Genomic DNA, 25456 nt, shown 5'->3' with positions numbered 1-25456 from the left:
TTGTACTTCCATAAATCAACCATAATAACAAATAAATTTGAAGCTAAACGAATGTCTCTTATTTACCTTGGTTAAAGCATCTTTGTTTTCTTTGCTTTAGTTTTAGTGTTATCTTTAATAGTTGATAGTTAGTTAGTTTGGTAAATTAAGTTTCTAGTCTTGCAAAACTAAAGAAAAACCATTTTCAATTTTATTAGTAATTAGTTAGTAGTAGATAAAAATTAGCTAAAACACCATTCCCTGTGTTCGATGTCTAGTGTGCTATACTATCTTCAACAAGGTACACTGCCTTAGGGAATAATTAGTCACGTTAGTAGGATTAACTGGTGCATATTATTTACGCATCACCAAAAAACCTTGGAGCAAGCCAGATATGAGTTGAGGGTCGGGGAGGGCATGTTTGACTCATACTGAGGGCTCATGAGCATTCCAGATATGAGTTGAGGGCCGGGAAGGGCATGCCAGACTCGTATTAAGGGCTTAGTGGTATTCAATTCGATGACTGATCTAGCCGGGGAGCAAGCCAGACATAAGTTGTGGGCTGAGGGCAAGCCAAAATTATGTTGTGGGCTCAGGGGTAATTCAGTCTGTTAGTTGTGGACCCATTGCATGCTGTTATTATAATATGTGCTATTTATTTGTGTGTTGGTATATTGGGGGAACTCACTAAGTTTTGGACTTACAGTTTTGGATTATGTTTCAAGTACCTCAGAGGATCGTAGGAAGGCGATAGCGTGATCATGCACCTCCACACGTTTGGTTTTATGATTTTGGGAAAACTTTGATATTAAACATGTTTTGAAAACTATTTTGTAAACAATGTTGATCTATGGGTTGTTTTAAAAGTTTAAATTTTTCATGAATTTTATAGATGTTACATTGATCAAAAAAGAAATTTATAGAATGTTGTTGTTTACAAAAAAAAAAAAAGTTTCAAAATCCATGTTCAAGGGCCTGTTTTCAGAATAGCTACAGTTTCAAACACAAATCAAATTAAATTTCTAAAAAAAGTAGGATGTTATATCTTGTTTTTTTTACTAAAACTTAATACTAGGTCGTTGTTACAATAGAAATTATAATATGAAAATAAGTCATTAATTTTTCTGTAAATCCCTTCATATACCTATAAAGGATAGTTTTTTTTTTCTTCGTATACCTTTAAATAGCAATGTGTTTTCAAGAATATGTATGATTTAGCAACCTACTTTCATAGATAAACAATTAGTCATTTTTATGCACTTCTTCTTTCTGTTTTGATTTCTACAAATATTTGGTCAAGAGAGAAATTTATAAACTGTAGTTGTTTACAAAAACATGTTTCAAAATCCATGTTCAAGTACCTATTTTCAGAATAGCTACAGTTTCAAACACAACCTAACATTTCATTATATTGAAATACCCGACAATGGAGGGTATAAAGGTTGACAGCAAAATCATATTATGAAAATTTACTTAAGATGTTTAAGATTCCCACATGCTAATACTATGGTATTTCTATAATTTATTCAATTATTAAATAGTTAATCAATTTAGCTTTCACATTGATAAAGATATACCTCTTACTTCGAATATAGCTTTAATTCACTTAATTACGCATAAACACATGGCTAATGATGTATAAGACTCCCACGTCTTAATGATATTTGTATAATTTATTTAATTAACAAACAAAGTTTATAAATTTTTATTTTACATTTATAACATGATAAAACTATCATGTCATATATCTTTTAATGTTTGGTATGTTATTATTTAATTTACATATTTATTCCTCATTTCAATATTAGTACTAGAAAAATGTTGTTTTAAAAATCCTTAGTCTTACTAATTCAAATTTAATGTTTTTTTATTACCGATAGTTTGTATAAAAAAGAATTGCATTTATGATTAGTTATTTGAGTGTGATTGTGTGGAACTATATGTATAGGTAAAAGCATAAATGATCGTTGGTTCAAAATACATATATGGTTCATGTTAATTGTTCCTTTCTATATAAATTACAAAAAATCATCAAATCCAAACGGGGTGAAGTGTGTGCTTATTTATGTATGTATGTGACTTCTGATTGTATGGATAATGATCCTTTTTTTGGAACCGGCAAATATATTAAATAAGAAAGGAAACAAAAAAATCCCGACTTGCAAGGAGCTAGCAGGGAACATATAGTTTCAGTTTACATCATTAGCATCACCTACTGCATTACATTGGAGTTCAATTAATTAAAAGGGCATGAGCACCAAACAGCCCATTCACATATCTTTGCGGAGCTCCTGTATTTCAACCACATGTATACCACCGATTGGATATTATCAGCAACCTTTGGGGGAGTAGTTGGTAGTCTTTTGAATAACCATTCGTTCCTAGCCTTCCAAATCTCCTAGAGTGTACCATAACATATGCTGATCAAGACCTTCATGTTCTTCCTGTGGCTTCCCTGCTGTGATACATACCCAATTAAATCAGCTACTGTATTAAATTGACTGGTAAGGACGTTGGTTCAGTTCCCAAGTGGTCTGGGTTCGATCCTTGCACCATGCAAGAATTAAACCAGCCTTCCTAGATAATGATCCATGGTTCAAAAACTACCATTCAAAACACATTATAACAAAGTAGTTTGATGGAGTGACCACTTTACCCCTACACATTTTCATGTGCCTGGTAATCAATTTATTTCGTGTATTTGTTTATTCCAATTGAAAGTTTTCATTTTGGAGAATGCAAACAAGAAATATAATAATTACTTGGAAACTTACCTATTTCATATTCAAACGGATCTTTTTCTAAAGGGTTTGCTTTTTCTGAAACCATTTTATTCATTATGTACTTATTCTGAACTTTAGCTTTAAGGCTATTCCCAGAGTTCTCATTGTGAATACTAAATATATCACTATTTTTTTAATATAAATTCAATTACTTATTCAACCAAAATTAATCGACCAAAATTATGAATTTGAAAAATATAATACTATATGTTATTATAGGCATGCGGTGTTCATAAAAATACAATTTAAACATGTAAGATAAGGGTAATACATTATTGGTTATATATTTTTCAAAAAAATTTGAAAAAAGGTTGAAAATCCCCAATCCTAATAAAACAGAACTAATATGCAACGTCTCAATCAAATAGCCCCTTCCAAGCTTCTTTTCCCGCCCATTCTCTCAAAGTGATTTTTCGAAAATGACCATATGATTGCTTCAAAATCGGAAACGCTTCTATTGATTTCCTTAAATTTTGCCAATTTAAAATCTCCATCTCTAATCCCGTTATTTCTTCAACCTCTATGAGAAAGTGAAATTTGAATATCGTTTTTGAAATCCCTAATTATGGGCCCCTTTCTGCTTATTTTGTTTCTCTCTTGGTTCGATTGGTTCCATGGTGAAATCCGGCTTGAGCAATGGTGGTAAAAGAATGGTATTTAAGTGGAAAGTGGTTTGTGGTGCTGGCAGTAGTGATAACACATATGAGAAAGTGAGGTATACGGCTGTTTTCAGATAGAGGAGGCGGTAGGTAGAAGGTGATGGTGCTCGGTGGTTGGTAGTGGTGGTGGCTTAAGGGTTGCGATTGGTGACAGTAATGGGTGTTACGGTGGTGATTTTGTGGTGTTTAGTGTTTTCGATGGTGTTGAATCCTGGCGTTTCTTCTTCATCCTTTAGATTTTTTTATGCAAAGAAACAAAATGGTCGGCTCAGATCAACTTTTGTCTTGGTTTTATAACAAGGTGAATTCGTATTCTTCTTCTTAGTCTTTTCAATTTCTAACCCAATTTTCTATCCATCCTCATTGAGATTTCTCCACGTCTCTCATTATTAACACATCTGCCCTAATCTCTTTTTTTTTCTCATGTTGTTGTAGTTCAACGCCTGTTAGCTAATGTCGAAGAAGCTAATGTTAGAGACAGGTTAGTCATGTTACTTACATTCAAATGGATAATTTTTAAACATGTACGGTCTTTGCTATTGATTATTTTGCGAATTCATATGATTATATTTTAAAATTAGGGCTTTTAGTATGATATTCTTAATATATATACATTAGAAAAGTTTAAGATTTACTTAGATTCCACAATGGATATTTCTTTTTACAAGTTCTTGATAAATTAGAAATTTAAATCGAATATTCATTAATAAACATAATTTTCACAAGAATTTCTTTGTGATTTATTTCCTTGTAATTAAAACTAAAGTACAAAGTTTCAGTAAGTACTGATGCGTTAGATTCTTAAAAAAGTTTTTTATTTCACTCATTTGATTTGAAAAGAATTAGTAAAATTACTCATTTGGTATGTGGATGAATATAAAATACTAATCTAAATCAACGTAATTTTCTAGTAAGTGAGTCAAAAAAGCTTGAGACAATCTAACCAGCTTCTTGTGATTTTCTTAAAAGAAGTAAAATTGGAAATGAAAGTAAAAAAGATGTGCAAATGAAAATTATGCAATCTTATCATGTCATAATGAATTTCTTAAAAAATTGTAATTTTATGTGCTTAAGACCATATTAAAGGCATAAATAGAATAAAGCTTTCAGGTTTAAGTGGTATCATGGGCATTTGTATCAATTTCACATTTCTTAAGTTTCTGAGGGGGTGGGGGATTGACTTGATGATATATGGTTGATCCATATTAATTCTAGTATTCTACCGTTATTCTAATTACGGAAGATTAGGTCACATACTTCATCTCTCAACTTTCTACATTTTTTTCACCAAGGAATATGTACAAGCTTCCATATATTTTGACTCTTCCTTAAGGATAAAATTAAAATTGGGGACTGACTGTTTTTCCAATTTGGTTACTGAAACAATTGTGTTTTTTGGTAGCTACTACATTTGGCTTAAATTTAGATTCATATGCAAGCTTATAATGGCAACGGTGGACTTTTTTGCCCCTGTAAGAGCTATTGCATTGATGTTCATGATCCCAGACTATAACATTGGATGTAATAAAAGGGGATAAAATTCTAAGAAAGATCAAGCTTGTTTCCTAATCCATTCGCATTAATTTATGTAAACTCTCAAGCTGCCATTAAGTTTTACTTCCAGTTAATTTATTTAGCCATTGAGTTTTATAATCAATCACATTTCTGTCATATTATCTTTTTTTTTCTGCATTTTATATAGAAAAATAAATTAATCAATGAAACATTAAAAAATATGCTGAACATGTCATTGTACTTTATAGAAATTTGATTTTTAACAGTTTTTCCATAAGAAGGTATACTGATTTGTTGTGTGTGACTGATTTACCCCTGAAATTCTACATCTTTTACAGAAAAACGGGAAAAAAAACTTCACGAGTATACAATAAATGGCATTGGACTTTCAATTTTTTTTTTCCGAATTAAAGTTATGTATTGACGTTTCAATTGATATACCAAATTATCCGCGATCAATTTCGAATGCGATAGCAAAAGATCAAGAATTCCATAGCACCTTTAATCTCTATTTCTTCCTTTCTCTTTATAGTTTCTACAAAAATGCGGTTTAATTACTTTTTATGCTGCTCTTTTGGTATTATGTTTTGATTAAAGCTTTTTGTTGAATAGAGCCCGGAAGGATGCCGATAAGAGATTACATGGTAACGAAAACTACTATCCACGAACTCTGTAAACCATTGTCAGTTTCAAAAATTGAGTTTAGTATAATTATCATTCATCTTCTTCCATTTTACAGTACATGTGATGAATATATTAAATTTGCTTGATGAAACTTTTAGTTTTTAAGTTTGTAGGTTAACCGTTTGATGAAATGTCTAAGTCAATTACAATTGCTTTAAGTTTGTAGATTTTATTCCATTTATATTTTCTGGATTAATTTCATAGTGAGTACTTGATTTTGTCTTGTATGTTATCAAAAATGAAAAATAAATAGATATGCAAAACAGCGAAAGTTATAATTTCTCAAATATACTGGATTTTGATTGTTTAAAATGTAAAAGAATTAAAATTCCATATAAGTTATAGCATATGGAGTTGGACAATAGTTTGTTTTGAAGTTGTCCTACTTTTATACTTTCGATTATGCCTTATTATTGCTTGAGAAAATTGTTAAATTTAAACTGAATCCAAATGTACCCTTTAATAATATTCACACTCCAATTCCTTACTATCAAGCTTTAGGCCTTTGGTTCTTGAAAAAACCCAATCAAAGTACAACCTGATAAAAAATGCAATAAAATCTACAATGTTCTATAGAACAATTTGATTAAATTGACAAAAAACTGATAATTAAGTTTGAGGCGTTATAAATTTGACCTCAGAGGTTATAATATATCTTTTTATGGGAATGGAGTAATAGTTACTGTTAGTACCATGAGAAATTGACCGTGTTGTCTACTTTATCCCTTTGGAATTGTGCTTTCGGTAATTAAGTATTTATTCAAAACATAGTGTCAATGGCTGCAACATTTGCTTTGGGCATGATGTAAGTCTGATTGTTTGATGCATGATGTATTTAATGGTCTTATTCTTGCATTCTTTGATGCATGATAAGATTAATCAGATAAAGATTCGCTAACATTCATTCAAAATCACAAACTTACCCTTATGATTGATGGTGTTCATTACAAAAATAATGATGGTAATGATAAAGAAAAAGTTGAAAGTATTATGCTATGATTCTAGAAACTACGACCCGAAGATGATAAGCTACAGTAAGGATTTTAAAAGTAATGTTAATCCCATTGAGGTGTGAATTATTGTCTACTACTCTATGACATAGTAATATATTAAAAATGAGGTTTTTAAATTACTACAGAGGTTGTTTTGAGGTGGAATCCAGATTCACCAGACAACCCTACAATCAAATATGGCAGGCTCATTCCTCAACGGGGATGATGACAGAGCATGTATTTTCTATGTACCTGTTTTGGTTTAGTGTGTCTATTGGTTTTGTTGCCTGATTTTAGAATTTTTCTTGTAATTTCTTTGTTTTTGCCATCAAACCAGTGGACACAAGGAAAATAGTCCAATTCGAAAGCTTATATCCACCATCTGCAAGAAGAATAGTGTGCATGTATGTGCCTTGTGTCTCTTTCCTATTTAATATATTTTAATCAACATGATACAGTTGAATCATATTCTGTTTTTTTCTTTTGTTAATAATAACTAATTATGTCCGGGTTTAGTGATGATGGAACTTCATGTTGGGTTTATATATATCCTCCAATTGCCATATCTATAGAATCTTGGTTCTCTCTTCCTCCAATTTCCTCTTTTATTACTTACTTGGAGTTGGCATTTTGTGTATGTATAGTAGGCATGACATGATATTTGATCAATTAAATTTATAATTTAGTTCTACATGTTCTTGTCCTAAGATGGAAATGGATGTTGTTATCTTTATTTTGTACAATACTTGGTTTTAAGAGATTCTTTAGTTGATAAAGGAAAGAATAGCCTCCTTATATTAGAAAACTTAACTAAAAGGAATTGTTAACTCAGGTGGCAATCATTATATGTGATGCAGTTACGTACGTAGCCAAGCTATACAAAATAAAATAATGGATTAATTCCATAAGGAATGATTTCTTTTTTTATTTTTAGATAATAGTGAAATTGCATGTCTTAAAAGTTAAAACATAATTTGATGATAATTGTACAATTGATAACATCAATTCTTGATCAAGGCTTGTTGTGCAAAAATGTAATCTTGCAAAAAGATATGATCTTACGTCAATTGTTCCAAGTTTTATTCAGTATCAACATTGTGTTTTATTTGTTAAAATGGAGCCACTAATCTTGGTCATTTCAGTGATTATGCCAAAAAAATGAAGGAAAATGTTTAGAAGGTTAGAACTTCATGTGGAAAACATCCTTTTTCCCTGTTTTTTCTTTGTTAACTCTTTTAACTTTTCTTTATTAATTCTTTATTTGTTTATTTATTTCTATCAATATACAATACATGTTTAAACAATTTTAAAAAGTAACATTAAAGGTAAATGTAAATGTTCATAACTATATAAGTTTTTTTGTCTCTCATTCCTTAATGTTGAATTCTAATTAATTAAATGTTATGTTGAGTTTAAGTTATCAATCAATTTTTTTGTGTCAAAGATTATATATAATTGTGTATTTATAAGAAAAAATATACTTAAATATTTTATTTTGTTTTTTAAAATTTTTAGTTATAATTTCAGTTGTACTTGTTAATTAAACGTGTGATTGATGAATTCATGTTACAGTTATTCTTAACAAACTCGTTTAGCTTATTTTTCGTTATTTATATATGTTTGTACATTAATTTTATATTTAACATATTAGATATTAAACCCACATTTTTACAAAAAAAAAACATTAAGCGAAGAAAATTATAGTGAAGAAAGTGAAAGAGATTCTAAAATAAAAAAACATTCTTCCTTTTAAGTTAAATATTATTTTTTATATTAAACAATATATTATTTTAAATATTTAGTTAGTTATTACGATTTTAATATTTTTTTTATTGCAAATATTTAGTTAGTCATTATGATTTTTAATTATGAATATTGTTTTTTCTTTTTAAAACGGATTTCAACAAGTTTTAATTCTATTTAAAATTAAAACCCGTGGGTTTCCACGGGTTTTAACCTAGTAAACTTATAAAGTCATCCCAAATTATAAGAATTCCGTTCTTTCATCACCTAATCTTGTATATTTTGCTATAAATAATATATTACCATATATTTCGAAATTATAAAACGAAATATTTTGAATTTTTTCCTGGTATCCTTTGTTTTTTTGAATCCCTTCTTAGCCTCCATTTGTAACAAAACATCATATTCTCAATCTTTTAGTTTTTTCTCTTCGTGCTACGTTTTTTATGGATAAATCATCTTGCAGTTTAGAATTTCCTGCATTATAATTGTGTAAGTTTATTTGTTTTGTCATAATAAGCAGGCATATTGGAGACATCACGTTGTTGTTTGTTCTTTATTCCTTGTATGAATCATAAATTATGTTTTTGCTTCAATGCTATTGGGGCATTTTCACATGTAATATGATTTTGCATAAGATACATATTTTTTTTCCTTTGATTGTCGTTTATTCGATGAAAATTGTCAATATAAGTTGCTGATTCTGTGATAGGTTCATAGGAATTTGTATACTATCTTGAACATGACCAATTGATAGACTAAAGGCTCAAGTGGAATCCTAATTTTAACCTACAATTCGAAATAACTTTGAACGGTGGCTTACCTTGAATACAATCTTACAATCAATCCTCAAGTAATCCAAAAAATCTTCTCTCTTCACTGGATATGTGTGACCATACCCCGCCATCTTTGTATCTAACTCACTCATGTACCGGAAACAGAAGCGCAAGTGTCATCCGACATTTGATAATATGATTGGTGCCTCGCCAACAATTCACAATTCTAATCAACTGGAAACTCAAACAATATCATGTAATTTTGATAACTTGATTATTTGTATATATTTTAGTAATTGTTTTCTTTTAATTTTTACTCGTTTAAGTTATTTTGTGCAAATTTGTACGAACAAGATGGTATTTTGTAGCATTGTTAAAGACACATTGAATGCCTTGCAACCACGATTGAAATCTCGTAGCAAAATCTGGGAGCAAAAAGAAAAACAAAGTGATATAAATTAATTTTTCGGATTTTGACAACATTGCACGACTTTTTCAAGTGATCAGGTGGGGCAAACGTTGTCTGATTGAGCTGAAAATTGACAGACGTCTTCCCAACTCGTTAATCTTCGATCTCACTGAAAATGAGTGGATTCCGACAAGTTTTGATATGATTTTTAGCCTCATGAACAGAACATAGTAGGTTATCCAGCATCTTATTTAACAGCCCATATAGCAACCCATTACTTAATACTTCAGCAGCCCAATTTATAAGCCCATTCTCAACTATTTCCAGAAGATCAATCTAATTTGAGTATCAGCTAATTTGTCTATGTGGAGTTGGAAAAACGCAGCCATCAAAAGAAGTAATAGGGCACTTCATCATCGTATTCTTAATTTCGCCGGCAGAAAGAAAAGAAGAGTGGACGGGCGCCTCTTTGGTGTCTCCACTTTATTTCTCTTTGTTTTATTTTTGGAATCAAACACTATTATCATTGATATCTTTATCATTGATTTTATTGTCTTTTGAATTATTTTCTTTAAATTAGGTTAGGTTAATTTTTTTTTATTAATATTTTGATTATGAATGGAGTTTTTGGAGCAACAAGAAGTGATGATTTCAAGAAGCTTTGTCATCTTCGTTTCGTAATCGTTTTAATATGGTTTTTAGCCTCAGAACAGAAGCACTGTTGTTTTAAAATGTAGTTCGAAAAATTTTGTACTAATTTTACATAGGATGATTTATTTATTTTACTTTTGTTCTTTTCATTTTTTTTTTCATTTAGGATAATTTTTTTTATGCATTGTGTTTAGTTAATTTCATGTTTTTATATGTAAAAAAAACATTTTTTTAGCATTCTCATACTGCATTAGTATAATAATTTGTGTTTAGAAGGTACTTTATGTTTATTTAGTTAGTTTATGTTTGTTGAAATTTCACATGTTAGGCTTAGTAGTTATGTTGTCTGTCCCCATTTTGATGAAATTTCCAATTTCGACTTTTGTTTCAACAATTAGGTATAAGTTGGATTTTTTTTGCATGACTATTAAGCCGGTATCTTAATTGTAACTTACATAATCTTGGTTTAGTTTTATTATTTATTTATTTTTTATTTTTATGAAGTATTTGAAAAAAAAAAGTTATGTGTCTTGATAAATTTGCATTGTCGTTTTTTTTTATTTTTGTTGTGTTTCTTCGGTTTGACTTTTCCATATTGTTTTCCTTGAGGACAAGGAAAAGTTAAGCTTGGTGATAACTTGATTATTTGAATATATTTTAGCAATCGTTTTCTTTTACTTTTTACATTTCTAATATTCTTTTTACGTTAGATTGTTAAATTTATTGTTTTGAATATTTTTACTCGTTTAAGTTATTTTGTCCAGATTTGTACGAGCAAGATGGTATTCTGTAGCATTGTTAAAGCCACATTGAATGCCTTGCAACCACGATTGAAATCTCGTAGCAAAATCCGGGAGCAAAAAGAAAAACAAAGCAATATAAATTTATTTTTCAGATTTTGACAGCATTGCAAGACCTTTTTCAAGCGATCAGACGGAGGGGAAAACGTTGTCCGATTGAGCAGAAAATCTATAGACATCTTCCCAACTTGTTAATCTTCGATCTCACCAAAAAGAAATGGATTCAGACAAGTTTTGGTCGGGTAGTTGGCCTCGTGAACATCAGAACAGGAAGCTGCCAGCTTTAGGTTTGGCAGCCCATTTTCAGATTTTAAATAGCCCAATATCAGAAGCCCAAATGTATTTTCCAGCAGCCCATGAGCAAGTTAATTAAGCCTTTTGTCTTGTGTGGAGTAGAGAGCGCAACAATCAAAAAGAAACACTAGGGCATTTGAGTTATTGTTTTTTTCGCCGGCAGGAAAGAAAAATAAGAGACGGCGCAAGTGGAGAGTACCCTCTCTCTTCTGTGTTGAACTCCCCATTTATTTTTTTTTATTATTCCTGATTTATTTTTCTTATTTTTTGAACATTGCATTTATGATTTCACAATCATAATTTGTTAATGAATTAGTTATTTTCTTTAGATTAGATTGGGTATTTTTGTATTAATACTTTGATTATGGACGAAGTTTTTGGAGCAACAAGAAGTGACGATTTTAAAAAAGTTTTGTCATCTTCGTTTCGTAATCGATATTTGTATAATTTATATCATTTTTATTGTCATCATTATTATGTGTAGTTAGTTTTTTTTTAATATTGGGTGAATCTATGGAGCAATTAATTGATGAAGAATAGTTTTATGTGGTTTTGATAGTATGGTATGAAAATATTTTCTAGTCAAACATCTATTTATGTTCATATGTCTTTAATCATGAGTTTAGATGTGTGAATGTTTAATGTAACGTCCGTGTTTCTAGGCTAGACATTAATGATAATGTAATAGTCTTGGTCAACTTTTGTAACTTGTTTTGAAGTAATTAAGATGTATTATTTGAGTATTATGTGCTTGCACTTAATTATTATTATTTAATAAATTAAGGATAAAAATAAGCATCGAAAATAAATGTTAGATAAACCCAACATCTATGAAGAAAGTTGTAGTTGAAACAAGGATTCAGTAGATATAAAGAATACTGAAATCTGAGTTATAACAAAAAAGTTATGACATACCGAAGTTTCACGACAGAACCGGCACGACGCTGTGTGAAGTAAAAAGTGAATTTATGATAAAATGCTAGCCTTAGTGATCTAAATGAAAGTCTTAGTATACGCTAAATCAAGAGTGTGCATAAAAAGAATGTCCAAATCTGACTGCGTATGAGAAAGTTATGAATTTTCTAAGATTTGGTATAACAGTATGCAGCCTGGAATTCGAATTATAGATCGAGCGATTTTTAGCCGACACAACCTAAACGAGAATTGAAGATCTTGTTGATAGTAGTTAAATGGTAAAAAGACAGACGAAAACGGACGTCGGATAAAGAAGTTATGAATTTTTAACGGACTTTTCATGTCCCGGTCTGTTAGAAATATAAGTTTAAAAATAAAGTCAAAATTAGCCGACGGAGTCTAAACAAAAAGTTGTAGAGTATATTCTCACCTAATCAATGGATATAAAGAAAGTCGAAACAGAGCCCGTATGCGAAAGTTACGAATTTTTAAAGTTTAAGGCCTAAATTCCGAGGCTGGTCCGAAGGTGTACGCCCAACGTACTCGGATTACGCCCAACATACTTGTGCACGTGATCCGGAGTCGATCACCCCTAGTCCTTCGCATGATGCACGCGTATTGGTAGCTATGACCCATCCGAAGCTCAGAACCTGATCAGGCGTCATGTCTCGTATGCCCAGCGTAGTGGCTGGTGAAGTAGTACGCCCCGCGTACCATGATATTACGCCCAGTGTAATTCAAGACATCAGCCTCCTATAAATAGGATGCGAGGCTGGCGAGTTATGTTTACAATTTTCACACTTTTACACCTTCTGCTTTCCTTTTAGCCTATCCTAAACCCCCCAAAGCCTAGGGTACCATCCTAGCACCCAAAGAAAATCCAGAGCCCGGAAGCCTCCAAGAAAACGAGTTTTTTTTAGTCGAAACTCTGCCCACACAGAGCCCGGTTTTTGAGAAAACATCTTGGTTTCATCGAAAAAGATTGTTTTAAGGGACGAAGTGTTTTCCAATTATCGTCAAATAAAGTGAGTGTATAGTCACTTTCATCTTACACATAGATATGAAATATTTTATATAAAATACATGCTATGTGTATATATGTTGTTTGTTTATTTGAGATGGATGTTGAATGAATGTTTTATACATGTTTAGAATGATTTAAACTATATATATATATATATATATATATATATATATATATATATATATATATATATATATATAATTTATCTACAAATATGTTGGGTATAACATGGGTAGATGAAATAGTTAATGTATGATGCAATAAAATGATGAGAGGTCTCGATGTTGACGATGTTCCAGTCATCTAACAGAATATAGATGTCGACCACAGACTTTTCTAGACAGTCCAGTGGAACATTAACATGGCTTGTAACCCGTAGGTGTTTTTGAACTATGTGTTCATCAGGTATTTTTGAACTATGTGTTCATCGGGTATTTTTGAACGGAGTGTTCACTAGATGTTTTTGAACTAGGTGTTCATTAAGTATTTTTAAACGGAGTGTTTATCAGGTATTTTGATTTAAGTGTTCACCAGTTGTAATCTAAATATCCTGGCAGCTGTGTCTAATAGAGAACATTGGCAGTTGTGCTATTGGCAAGGATGGACTTTATGCATATTCCTTAGGACTATCCTTTGGAATGAATGAGTTAATGTTAGAGGATTCTTAAGGGTGGAGCCTTAAGAAACTGCAGAAGTATCTCTTAAGCAGTGTTGTTACCCCGATAATGATCCTTAAGCTAGGTCCTTTTTATTAGATGTTTAGGGACATAAAGTGAGGGTAACGGGAATGGGTAATCAGGTTTATTGTTGATTGACGAAATTAATAAATTTATTGTTGGTTGATGAAAATTAATAAATTTATTTATTGTAGGTTGAAAACTCTATATACTTACCAGACTCTCAAGCCTGACCCACTCAACTTTTATATTACAAGTAGTGGAACAAGAGCATAGTTGGATGATGACGAGAGATTTTAGATTATGGGCCAGTATATGTAAATAACTGTTGTAAGGCCTATATCGTATTGTTTATGTTTTTGGTCTATATCGGAACATGACATCCTGAGGTTTTGTAATATAATGAAAATACATTCTTTAATAAACGCTTTGATAAATTTTTATCATATTTTGTTTTGGGGTAAAAATTTTGCAACACCTTTTGAAAGATTAATATGATTTTATTTTAAAAAGCATAAACGAAATCGGTCTTTTTTGGCCGTGAAAATTGGGATGTCATATTTAATTAGTTGGTTAATTTCTTGATTACGTAATAGATCCTCAAATTAACAAACGGCAAATGGTTCTTGTGATAGCTTTCCTTTCACACAATCATGAAAGTATTTTTTCCAACATGGTAATACAACCATTTTAACTCCTCTTGGATTTGGTGACTTTTAAATCTTAATGCTAGTTAATTTTCATTAATTACATGTTTCATGGAAATTGTGACTTTAACTAAGAAAATATGTTATGAGCTTCTCTAACCATTGTATTAACTAAGAAAAGTCTAGGTGGTCTTAAGCTTCTTAGATTGTTATAGCCAAATTAGTATTCATTCAACCCATTGCACCACAAAATTATGATGATTAGTCAAATAGTTGCACTTGTGATTTATCCCGATATTGGAATGTTTTATTTTATAGATTTTGTATTTTTCCATTTTTGTTATTTTTGTAAAATATTTTTTATCGCATTTAACATTTTGAAAACCCTCATATCATTTTATATTTTTATTTCGTAGAAACTGAATGCATATATTTGATTCGAACCAAGCCCTGTGGATTCGATCTCTATTACCGCTACTACAATTTATTTTTGTATGTCGTCGTATTTAGTCTTTTTTTTATTTGTTGGTCTCGACAACTACCAAATTTTTAGCCTCATGAACAAAAGCACAGTAGGCTATCCAACATCTTATTTAACAACCCATATAGCAGCCCATTACTTAATACTTCAGCAACCCAATTTATATGCCCATTCTGAACTATTTCCAGCAGATCAGTATAATTTGAGTATTAACCCATTTGTCTCTGTGGAGTTGGAAAAACGTAGCCATCAAAAGAAGCAGTAGGGCACTTCATCTCGGTATTCTTAATTTCGCCAGGAGAAAGAAAAGAAGAGTGGACGACGCCTATTTGGTGTCTCCACTTTATTTCTCTTTGTTTTATTTTTGGAATCAAATCTATTATCATTGATATCTTTATCATTGATTTTATTGTCTTTTGAATTATTTTCTTTAAATTAGGCTAGGTTAATTTTTGTATTAATACTTGGATTATGAATGAAGTTTTGGAGCAACAAGAAGTGATGATTTCAAGAAACATTGTCATTTTTGTTTCGTAATCGGTATTGGTATAATTTATATCATTTTTATTGTTATTACTAGTATTAGTAGTTAGTTTTTATTTTCAATATTGGGTGAATCAATAGAATAATTAATTGATTATGAGTGGTTTTGATGGTATTATATGAAAATAGTTTCTAGTAAAACATCTATTTATATTCATGTGTCTTTAATTATGAGTTTAGATATGTAAATATTTAATTAGTTGATTAATTTCTTGATTACGTAATAGATCTTCAAATTAACAAGCAACAAATGGTTCTTGTGATTGTTTTTCGTTCACACAACCATGAAAGTGTTTTCTCTAATATGGTAGTGAAAACATTTTGACTCCTCTTGGATTTGGTGACTTTTAAATCTTAATGGTAGTTAATTTTCATTAATTACATGCTTCATTTAAATTATGACTTTAACTAATAAAATATGTTATGAGCTTCTCCAACCATTGTATTAACTAAGAAAAATCTAGGTGATCTCAAGCTTTTTAGATTGTTATAGCCAAATTAGTATCCATTAAACCCATTGCACCACAAAATTATGATGATTAGACAAATAGTTGAATCTGCGATAATCAATTGATTATTTGGTAAATAAAAGTAATAATGTTTTATCGAATCAAATCTAATATGTTATAAGTGACAATCTACTTTGTTTGATTAAGCAGTGGAGAGTAGTGATAATCAATTGATTATTTGGAAAATAAAAGTCATAATTTTTTTTAATAATATTTAAAATAAATACATATTGTATAATATTGTACAATATATACTTATTTTTATATTTTTATATTAATTTGTTTAAAAAAATATGAATTAAGACAATTAAGTTCGATCAATAATAAATTAATTTACTATCGAACGATTTTTTATTTATTTTTCTAAATATAATCATAAAAATGTTGTTTTAGGAATTTTTATATGATTGATAATTAAACTTTATTTTTATTTTTCATTTGTAATTTATTATATTTTTTCATATATGTTTATTTCAACAACTTAATTTTTTATTTGTCATATATCAATTTTAATTATATTCACTTATTGTAGTTGTTTTATTTTTTGTAATTAATTTAACATTTCATTTTACAATATCATTTCTTTTTCATTAATTCACAAATAAAAATTATCATATATCTTGAAAAATAATTTCATATATTTATTTGAATCAACAATTATAATTTGACATAAATAAAAAACATAAATATTTTAATTAGTATTTTATTTAATATAATCGATTAACATTTATGACTTTTTATAAAAACTTAAATATAAAAAGCAACATTACTTTCCACATGTTATAACCTACTTTTGTATATAGAACAATGTCAATAGTATGGATGAGTGTATGTTATCTGATTAAGGTTTTTTTTTTTATCCTGATCAAATAAAACTAGATTCTATTTTGTATTAAGACCTACTTTCTTAATACCTTTATTGTTAATTGTATTAATATAATAATGTGAAGATGTTGCTTATGAGAAAAGACCAATCATCCTTTTATAAAAAGTCAAAAAAAAAAAAAAAAAAAAAAAAAAAAAAAAAAAAAAAAACCTTAATTGACATCATATAGTTTTTTTTGAAGTATTTTAATAAGTCAAAATTGATGGTAATAAATGGGGGACACTTTATAATGGGTTATACATACATGTTGAAGTGCAAGTGACCCAACTCTAAAACCACTATAAAAGGTAGTATTCACTCTACAGCAACCATTTTGTATAAATCAATTTTTTTTTTGTCAACATGTTTCGTAGAACTTACAATATTTTATTTTTAATAAATGGCCTGAATTTAATTTTTATATTTGTTAATTGGTTAATTTTGAAATAATTTGAACTTATTAAAAAAAATTATAGATTTTTTAACAGCAAATATAATTTACTTTTTAATTGCACTGTACACAACTTGTTGTCCGTTTACCTTCTCCTTCGTTGTGTTGTATGATGATAACTAAAACATTTATATTTAAAAAAATTGATACGGCTGGCCTAAAAGTCTTTTGATTAAAAAATTATAGATTTTGAGTTCATATTGTACATTAATATATATCCTGCTAACTTATCATTGATAGTTTGATACATAAGTATGCATCTATTGAATTTTTACCTATTTTATCGTTGGAAGTACACAAGTTCCCAATCACATATGGGTTAACATCATTTTTTAAGCCAATAAAATATTCTTTTAAATGTTTGCGAAACAATATTCTCTTTTTTTACGTTGTTTTTTCTTTCAACTTCTAATGGCAACTTTGAAAATACCATTTATTTCTAATCTAATTTTAGACCCGATTTGTTTTTAATCAAGCTTTTGAAATCATTAATGTTTTCTTCTAGGAAATTAATAACATAATTAGTTTCATATGACGACGATAATATATATATATATATATATATATATATATATATATATATATATATATATATATATATATATATATATATATATCATACTGCATTGTTTTTTTTTTTTTTTTGAAGAAAAAAAAAGGAATCGTTTTCATAGCCCACCCGACAATATTCATATTCATATTGGAAAGTGTTGATGTAGTTTAAGAATTATTTTTGTTGCCCCACGTTGGATGTTGACTTTCCATCTACCTTTCTTCATGCATCCCTTTTAGAATATTGTTATAATTATAAAATCTACAAAATATTGTATTTAAGTTTAATCCGTTATGTTGTTTCTATCTTCAAAAAAGGTCTGCTAAGTCCTTTAAAAGGAATTTATTAAAAAACTACAAGGAATGTAGCATAGTTCGTAAATGACTATAATGGCGTTTTTGCTTTTCATTGTTTTTTTAATAATCTAATCTATTCTTAAACTATTTATAATTTCACATATATCCAAAACAATGTTTGAATTATCAACCTTAAGGAAATAAGTCCACACGTGATACCGCTGCCTATTGAATCTAAAGTCTAATGTCAATTTAAGAATAAATGAATTTTCATGAGATGGCATGACCTAAAATAAAGAAAATACAAATTGATATGAAATATAATAAAAATGGTTTAACTTTGCTAACAAACAAGATGAGTTCCTATAATTAATGATACAAATTTAGTAAGTCCTCGTTTACAACTTTTAAAAGAGAAAAGAAATATCCTATATTTTTTTCATTTTCGAACAATTATTGAAGCTTCTAAAGCAGAGATGGTCAAAAGTTTAGTTTGATTTTGCTTCGTGCTTGGTTAGCTTAAACATCAAGAAAATGAATGGGCATAATAATATGATAAAATGAATATTATATATCATTAACATCTTCCTAGCATAAAAAATTTTATGTCTTTCATTGAATAAATAAAAACACAAATTCCGTATATGTAGTTATACCCATACATGTAACTAAATTTGAATTAATCTTAGTTGTCCTCATATTTTATTATTAAAGTATACATGTGATAAACAATAAACACCTACATGTCTTCATTAAACAAATTCCTAAAAATAGTAATATATTATATTTACTCGTGTAATATATATTTACATTTTTATATCAATGTACTCTAGTTTTATCAATAAGCATGTGAGGCTTGTAAAACTTGTTTTATTTTAACCACAATAACGCGCAGATTACCATATTTTCAAACATAATTATATATTTTTATTGTAACAGGAATGTGTCGGATGAAATTTGTTATCATCACTAAAAGAATATGCATGTATGTTGCTTGTTATCATGTGTAAAAAATATAAATATGCTATTATTATGAATTAAAAATCAAATACATTTTCATATTGTTAACAAAAGCAAATTATATTGTTGGTTCTCATCATTTTCATTTTATTTTGAACTTTTAAGTTAACTGACTTAAAGTATATTTCGTAATGGTATTTATAGTAGATGAAGACCGATAGTTAGTTGAAAGCTAAAAGTTGTTAATTAAAAGTTAAAAAGTGAAGGTCGAAACTTTTATCGAAAATTAAATAAAAGATAAACTAATAGTTTTCAACATTTTATTTTTTAGGTTATACGAAAAAGTATAAATTATTTAGATAATTCAATTGGATAGTGTTTTATAGTCAAATAGTCCAAAACATTTCTACTTGAATTAAATGTTTAGTCAATAGTCAATAGTCCAAAAGATTTAATTCAGTTAGAAATCAAATTTTGTAATTTTCTTAAAACATGAATAGAAAAAAATATAGAAACATGTCTTTGATCTAGGTTGGCTGGAAATAAGTGAAAAACAAACAAGTTGAAAACTAGCGATTCGTATATTGATTATAATTAAGTAGTTAATATCATGTTTTAAATCATCATATAATATTTTAAAATTCTGACTATAATTTCCTTTTCTATTGTTTTGTTTGGAAAAAGGTTTCGATTTATGTTGATGACCATATCTTAAATAAAATAATAAATAAGATTAAAAGTAATGTGATTTAAAAACCTATGTTGAATAGGTAGTACACATCTGACTCCAATATAAAGTTGGAAAGGTGAAATAAACATGTGGATTGTGGGATTTTCTTCTTCATTGGGTGGGAGTGTAGGAAATTTGGATCTATATAATCTAATTACTTTTTAAAAGTTTATTATATTAAAATATACGGGGAGACAATTAAGTTAGTTTATAGGTTAATTTTAAAAAATATTATATGAAATAACTTATTTAAGCTCACGAGACATTTAGCATATATTTTTCAAACATGTTTTTGTATGTTCATTTTTAACTATATATCTTTATTTATTTAGAACGGATGAAATTTCATATAGAGTAAATTATTCTCCGTGTGGTTTGGTCCAAATTATGCGTTTGGTCCCTAACTTTTTTTTGCACTCGGATCGTTCCTATGGTTTGATTTTGTTGTGTTTTTCGTCCCTATGGTTTGGTAAAAGTTGCATGTTTGGTCCCTAACTTTATGTATGTAAGGGACGGAAAAGACAACAAAATCAAACCACAGGGACGAAAAGCGCAACAAAATCAAACCACAGGGACGAAAAGCGCAACAAAATCAAACCACAGGAACGATCCGAGTGCAAAAAAAAAAGTTAGAGACCAAATGTGCAATTTTAACCAAACCATAGGGGTGATTTCAGTAATTTACTCTTTCGTATATAAAAAACAAACAATAGCAAAGAGCTACGGAGAAAGAACAATTATATTGTGATTTTCGCGCCATGACACCTAAACGATTTTATTTTTTATTTTTTATTTTTTATTTTTTATTTTTTTGCACAACCCAATTAAGCTCGCTAGCTACTATAAAATAAAAAAAAAAATCTTCTGGTTTTACAACTATCATAAATAAATATTTGCCACTTATAACGGACATGTACTCTAATAATACCTTATCTCCAAATATTTGTGCATCTATATATCCTTATAAATTTAAAGGAAGCTCACTGGTTTTTAGGAGTCATGGATTTCCGACCATTCATGCTTACTATCTACAATAGTTCCAGGTGTAACAATTATGATACGAAAACCGCACATTGGTTTACAGCTATGCGAGTCGTGTCAACAAAAATTTAGTAGTTATCAAGGACTATGGTATTCCAATCCACATATGCAATTCTCATCAATAACTTCACACTTACACTTATGAAGGTCACATATGTACTACAATAGTCTAGCAAGATAAGAGATTGTGGCGGAAAAACTTAACCCTTAAGCTCACATGCAACTTATTTGGATCTAAGTTTTCTTTATTGATAACAACAATCTATGAACATCAAGAACTTTGAGGAAACCTCCTATAATCGAAAATTACAAAGGATTAGGGTTTACATACCTTTTGATTATTATTCACTACTAGAAAACAACCCTTTAATGACGCGCAAACAATGACACTCGCTGATAGAGGACGCGCATTTCTGCGTGCCCAAAAAAAATAATGTCAGTTTTGCAAATTTTGAAGGATAGAGGACACGCATTTGTGCGTGCCCTAAAATTAGTGTCAGAAAAAGAAAAAAGGAAATGCGGAGGGCGCCTTTCATAAAACGTGTGTCATCTAAGTGTGTCACTTTATAATTTTTTAATGAAACACGCGTTTTTTAAGGTGGGATTTCACCCACCTATTGGATCCCAAAAATCAAACCCCCCGCCTCTTCCAATTAGCAAGAAAAGGCCCTAGGTCCTTCTTCTTCATAGCAGCATCGCACTACCATCCAACCTCCGATCTCGCACCGCCAAGTGTCTCCGACCATCTTCTCCAACCATTCTTTCCTGTCGTACTACACCGATAACAAAACCCCCATCATGATATGCTAATGTTTCTATTTCTGTCAATTGAGATCAAATCATTCATGTCACAGGTGCTCATGCTTCACGTTCGTATGATAAAACCCTAACCGTAAAAACCATCATTCTCTAGGTCGAGAGCAACAATTCCATCAAGAATGTCAAATACATGATACATGTTCCTCTTTCTCCTCTATTCTTACCTCTAATTTTGATTTTGAAACTTCTCATCTTCTCCTCTATAAAACCCTAATCGGAAAAATTATACGAGTTTCAATTGTGATTTCCTCCTCCATATTCGATCCCTACTTCTACTCTCTACGCATCTCAGGTAGGAGCCGTTCTTTCTCCCCCTTTCTCCTTCTTTTTCTTTGTTTTCTCAGGTACGACATCATTCTCTCTACTTTTCTACTTGTGCATCCCATTCTGATACTTTTCTACTTGATACAATCATCGGCGATTCAAAACCATCAAACGCTTCAACATCTATCGTATTCAGGTAGTTCATCCTAATCCATTAACCCCTTTCATTTTTCATTAAAAAAAACCCTAATTGACTTGGCAAGTTCATGAACCCGATGTAGCACATCCTAAACTGGGGATTTAACCAAACCCGATATAGCCATTGACGGAATCTTTGAATTCGGTCAACAAGGACTCTCTGTAATCGCACAACTTTCTTCAAAAGGGATCGCTCCAGATGCTTTCTCTCATTGTCTCGTCGGAAACGGTGGTGGTGGTGGGATTTTGGTTCTAGGTCAGATAATCGAGCCAACCATGGTGTATACTCCATTAATCCAGTCACAATAAGTTCTCTTTCGTTTATCTCTTATCATAAAACATTAACAATGGCGTATAGTCTTCTTACCCCTTTTCTCCCTTTTCTGCAATTGCTCAATCTCCCTTTTCTGTTATATAGGCTACGATGGAACTACCAATGATTGGGATGACTACTCAAGATATGTGAATCCTGATGGAGTTGATTTATCTCATGTAAGAACCTATTTTCTTCTGTAAGTTTTATCTATATTTTGACTTGAAAACATGTTTATCATTGTATATTGTTTTTGGTTTCATTACAGGGTGTTTATGGTTATGGTTATGCACCATATGGACCTCATTCTCCTGATGGCTCACCTATGCCAATAGTAGGTCAATATGGTGAACTCTCCTGCTCCTCCAAAGGGTGAGATCACAGCAACTAAAGAGGAACCTGCTTTATCTTTGTACATAACTAAAGGAAACCCAAATGGTGTGAAGGGGAACACTGCTTCTACCCCTGTGAGGCCAACTTCATATTATAATTTATCTTTCAATCCAAATGGAACCTATGGAAGAGGTGCACAAACTGGCTATCAAGATCCAAGATACACTTGACAGTTGATAGTTTCTCAATTTGCTTTAAACAATCTTTTCTTTTCTTCTCTTTTAATCATTTGATGTTAATATTTGAGGAAAAATATACAAAATGCCAACATATTTTCATTTTTAACTGATGTATTGTGTCATAAACTTGCAGTCTATTACTAGAGCATATGGAAAGGTAGATGCAGATGGTTCCAGGTTTTTACTTGGTGACCATCTTATTAGTTTTGTAATAATAATAATAATAATAATAAATAAACTGATTAAAGTAGAAGTTATAAATATAAATGTAACAGAAGCAACTATGTAAATATACTAGTTCCATTAGGTTTTCAACATATAGAGGAATTGCAAAGGAAATATTATAGCTTAATTCTTAATTACTTCCTGTTGCCTAGATTCTGATAGGATTTTAATCACCCAACATTCACTACATTAAACTCTATAACTATTTATGTAGTTCATAGCTTATTCATTTGAAAAATATCAAATTTGACATTTATGTTCAGGTTTTTGTTGTTTGCAGCCTCAGGTAGAAGTTAAAGAGTTTTCCAGCAAAAACAATCAATCTTCTTGCTTGCAATACTGATGGTACTTACATAGTAGGAGGAGGAGTTTCAGGTCATATTTACTTGTGGGAGGTGAGTTGTAAATTCATTTCAGTTTTCTACTCATAAAGAATACAAGGTTCTTTTGCCGATTTTGAATTTATCTTCAAATTATATTGAAAACTTTGTTATTCTGATTTACTGTTGCTCTTTGGTTCCAACAATTCACTGTTTTTCCTAATCGGGTTAACTACCTGTGCAAAAATCATATAAAAACTGATCTTATTACAAGTCTTTTCTTTATTTCTTTTGATTTATTGTAGGTTGCAACTGGTAGATTATTAAAGAAATGGCATGGTCACTATAGGCTTGTTACTTGCTTGGTCTTTTCTAATGATCAGTCACTTTTGATTTCTGGATTTGAGGATGGAACTGTTAGATTCTGTTCACTTCTGATGTATGTATAATTACTCATTTACCCTTTTACATTCATGAGTTGCAATTTTAGGGTTTATTACTATAATACATTTTCTTCATCTTGTGATCAGGATATTTGATGAGGAAGGACAACAGAGAGCAGGACATCTGTATGAGTACAGTTTCACTGGTCATGCTTTACCTGTAACTAACATTGTCACGGGCTATGGAGGATCCAATGCAATTATCTTATCTGCTGCTCTAGATCGTACTTGCAAGGTACATATTGCATAAATATTCGTAAAAGTCGTGAATACCCTCATTAACTTGTTTAAATTACAGGTATGGAGCCTAACTAGAGGTACATTGTTGAGAAATATTGTGTTCCCTTCAATAATTGATGTAGTTGCATTAGATCAAGGGGAACATGTTTTTTATGCTTATGGGAGAGATGGGAAAATATACATTGCAGAACTCAATGCTCAAGTCACATCCAACAACAACAACAACAACTATGGTTTACATATCATTGGCACATTATCTGATCAAAGGTATGCGATAACCAAACTGTTTTACAATATAATATTGTTAAATTAATAATCTAATTCCAACTTTTTTACTGTATTTGTAATATATAGTAAGGCTATATGCTCTTTGGGTTTTGCATTGGATGGATATCAATTGGTTGTTGGATCAGAGGATGGAATGGCTCATGTTTGGGACACTAAAATTCGTAATATCATTCGTGTTTTAAACACGCGAAAGGTAAAAAAAATTTAAATATTATTTTAGCTACTTTTCTTTTAGTTACAAAAAAATATATATATTTATTTGTTGTGTTGGCACTTGGCATGTCCTGTTAACAATATTGTTGTTATGCAACAACTAGTAGCGCTTTACCCTTGAACAACAGCAAATAATAATCAAGGTCCAATGGGAAGAAGACACGTGACATTACCACCTCCACTGTTAACGCTATAAATGTTGCCACTGTTAACGCTACTCAGGTATAACTAAGGGTATTTTGGTCATTTAATAAATAAGTTTGACTAACCTTTTTAATTTCCATAACAAGTGCTATTGGTTACTAGAGGTGGCCGGCTGGTTTACCTTGAAATTGGTGATGGTGTTTTAGTAGAAAAAAAAGCACGCAGAACTAAAATATGATATCTCATGTCTTCACATAAACCCCATTGGTGAAAATCCAAATTATACTAATCTTGCTGCAGTTGGGATGTGGACTGATATTAGTGTCAAGATATTTTCACTACCTGATTTAAATATCATCACTGAAGAACATCTAGGTGGCGAAATAATACCACGTTCTGTTCTTCTTTGTGCTTTGAAGGGGTATGATTCTCATCTCATC

General features: G+C 30.1%; 1 pseudogene; it reads left to right on the top strand.

Annotated features, from left to right (window-relative positions):
* Positions 1–3577: 3577 nt before the first annotated feature.
* LOC145098106 (protein ROOT INITIATION DEFECTIVE 3-like) lies at positions 3578–25068 on the top strand (annotated as a pseudogene).
* Positions 25069–25456: the final 388 nt, after the last annotated feature.

This window comes from Lactuca serriola, chromosome 4, assembly GCF_051521515.1.
Source record: "Lactuca serriola cultivar US96UC23 chromosome 4, Lser_US96UC23_V15, whole genome shotgun sequence".
Taxonomy (NCBI): domain Eukaryota; kingdom Viridiplantae; phylum Streptophyta; class Magnoliopsida; order Asterales; family Asteraceae; genus Lactuca; species Lactuca serriola.
The sequence above is the reverse complement of the archived record's forward strand: the minus strand, read 5'-3'. Positions and strand labels throughout refer to the sequence as shown.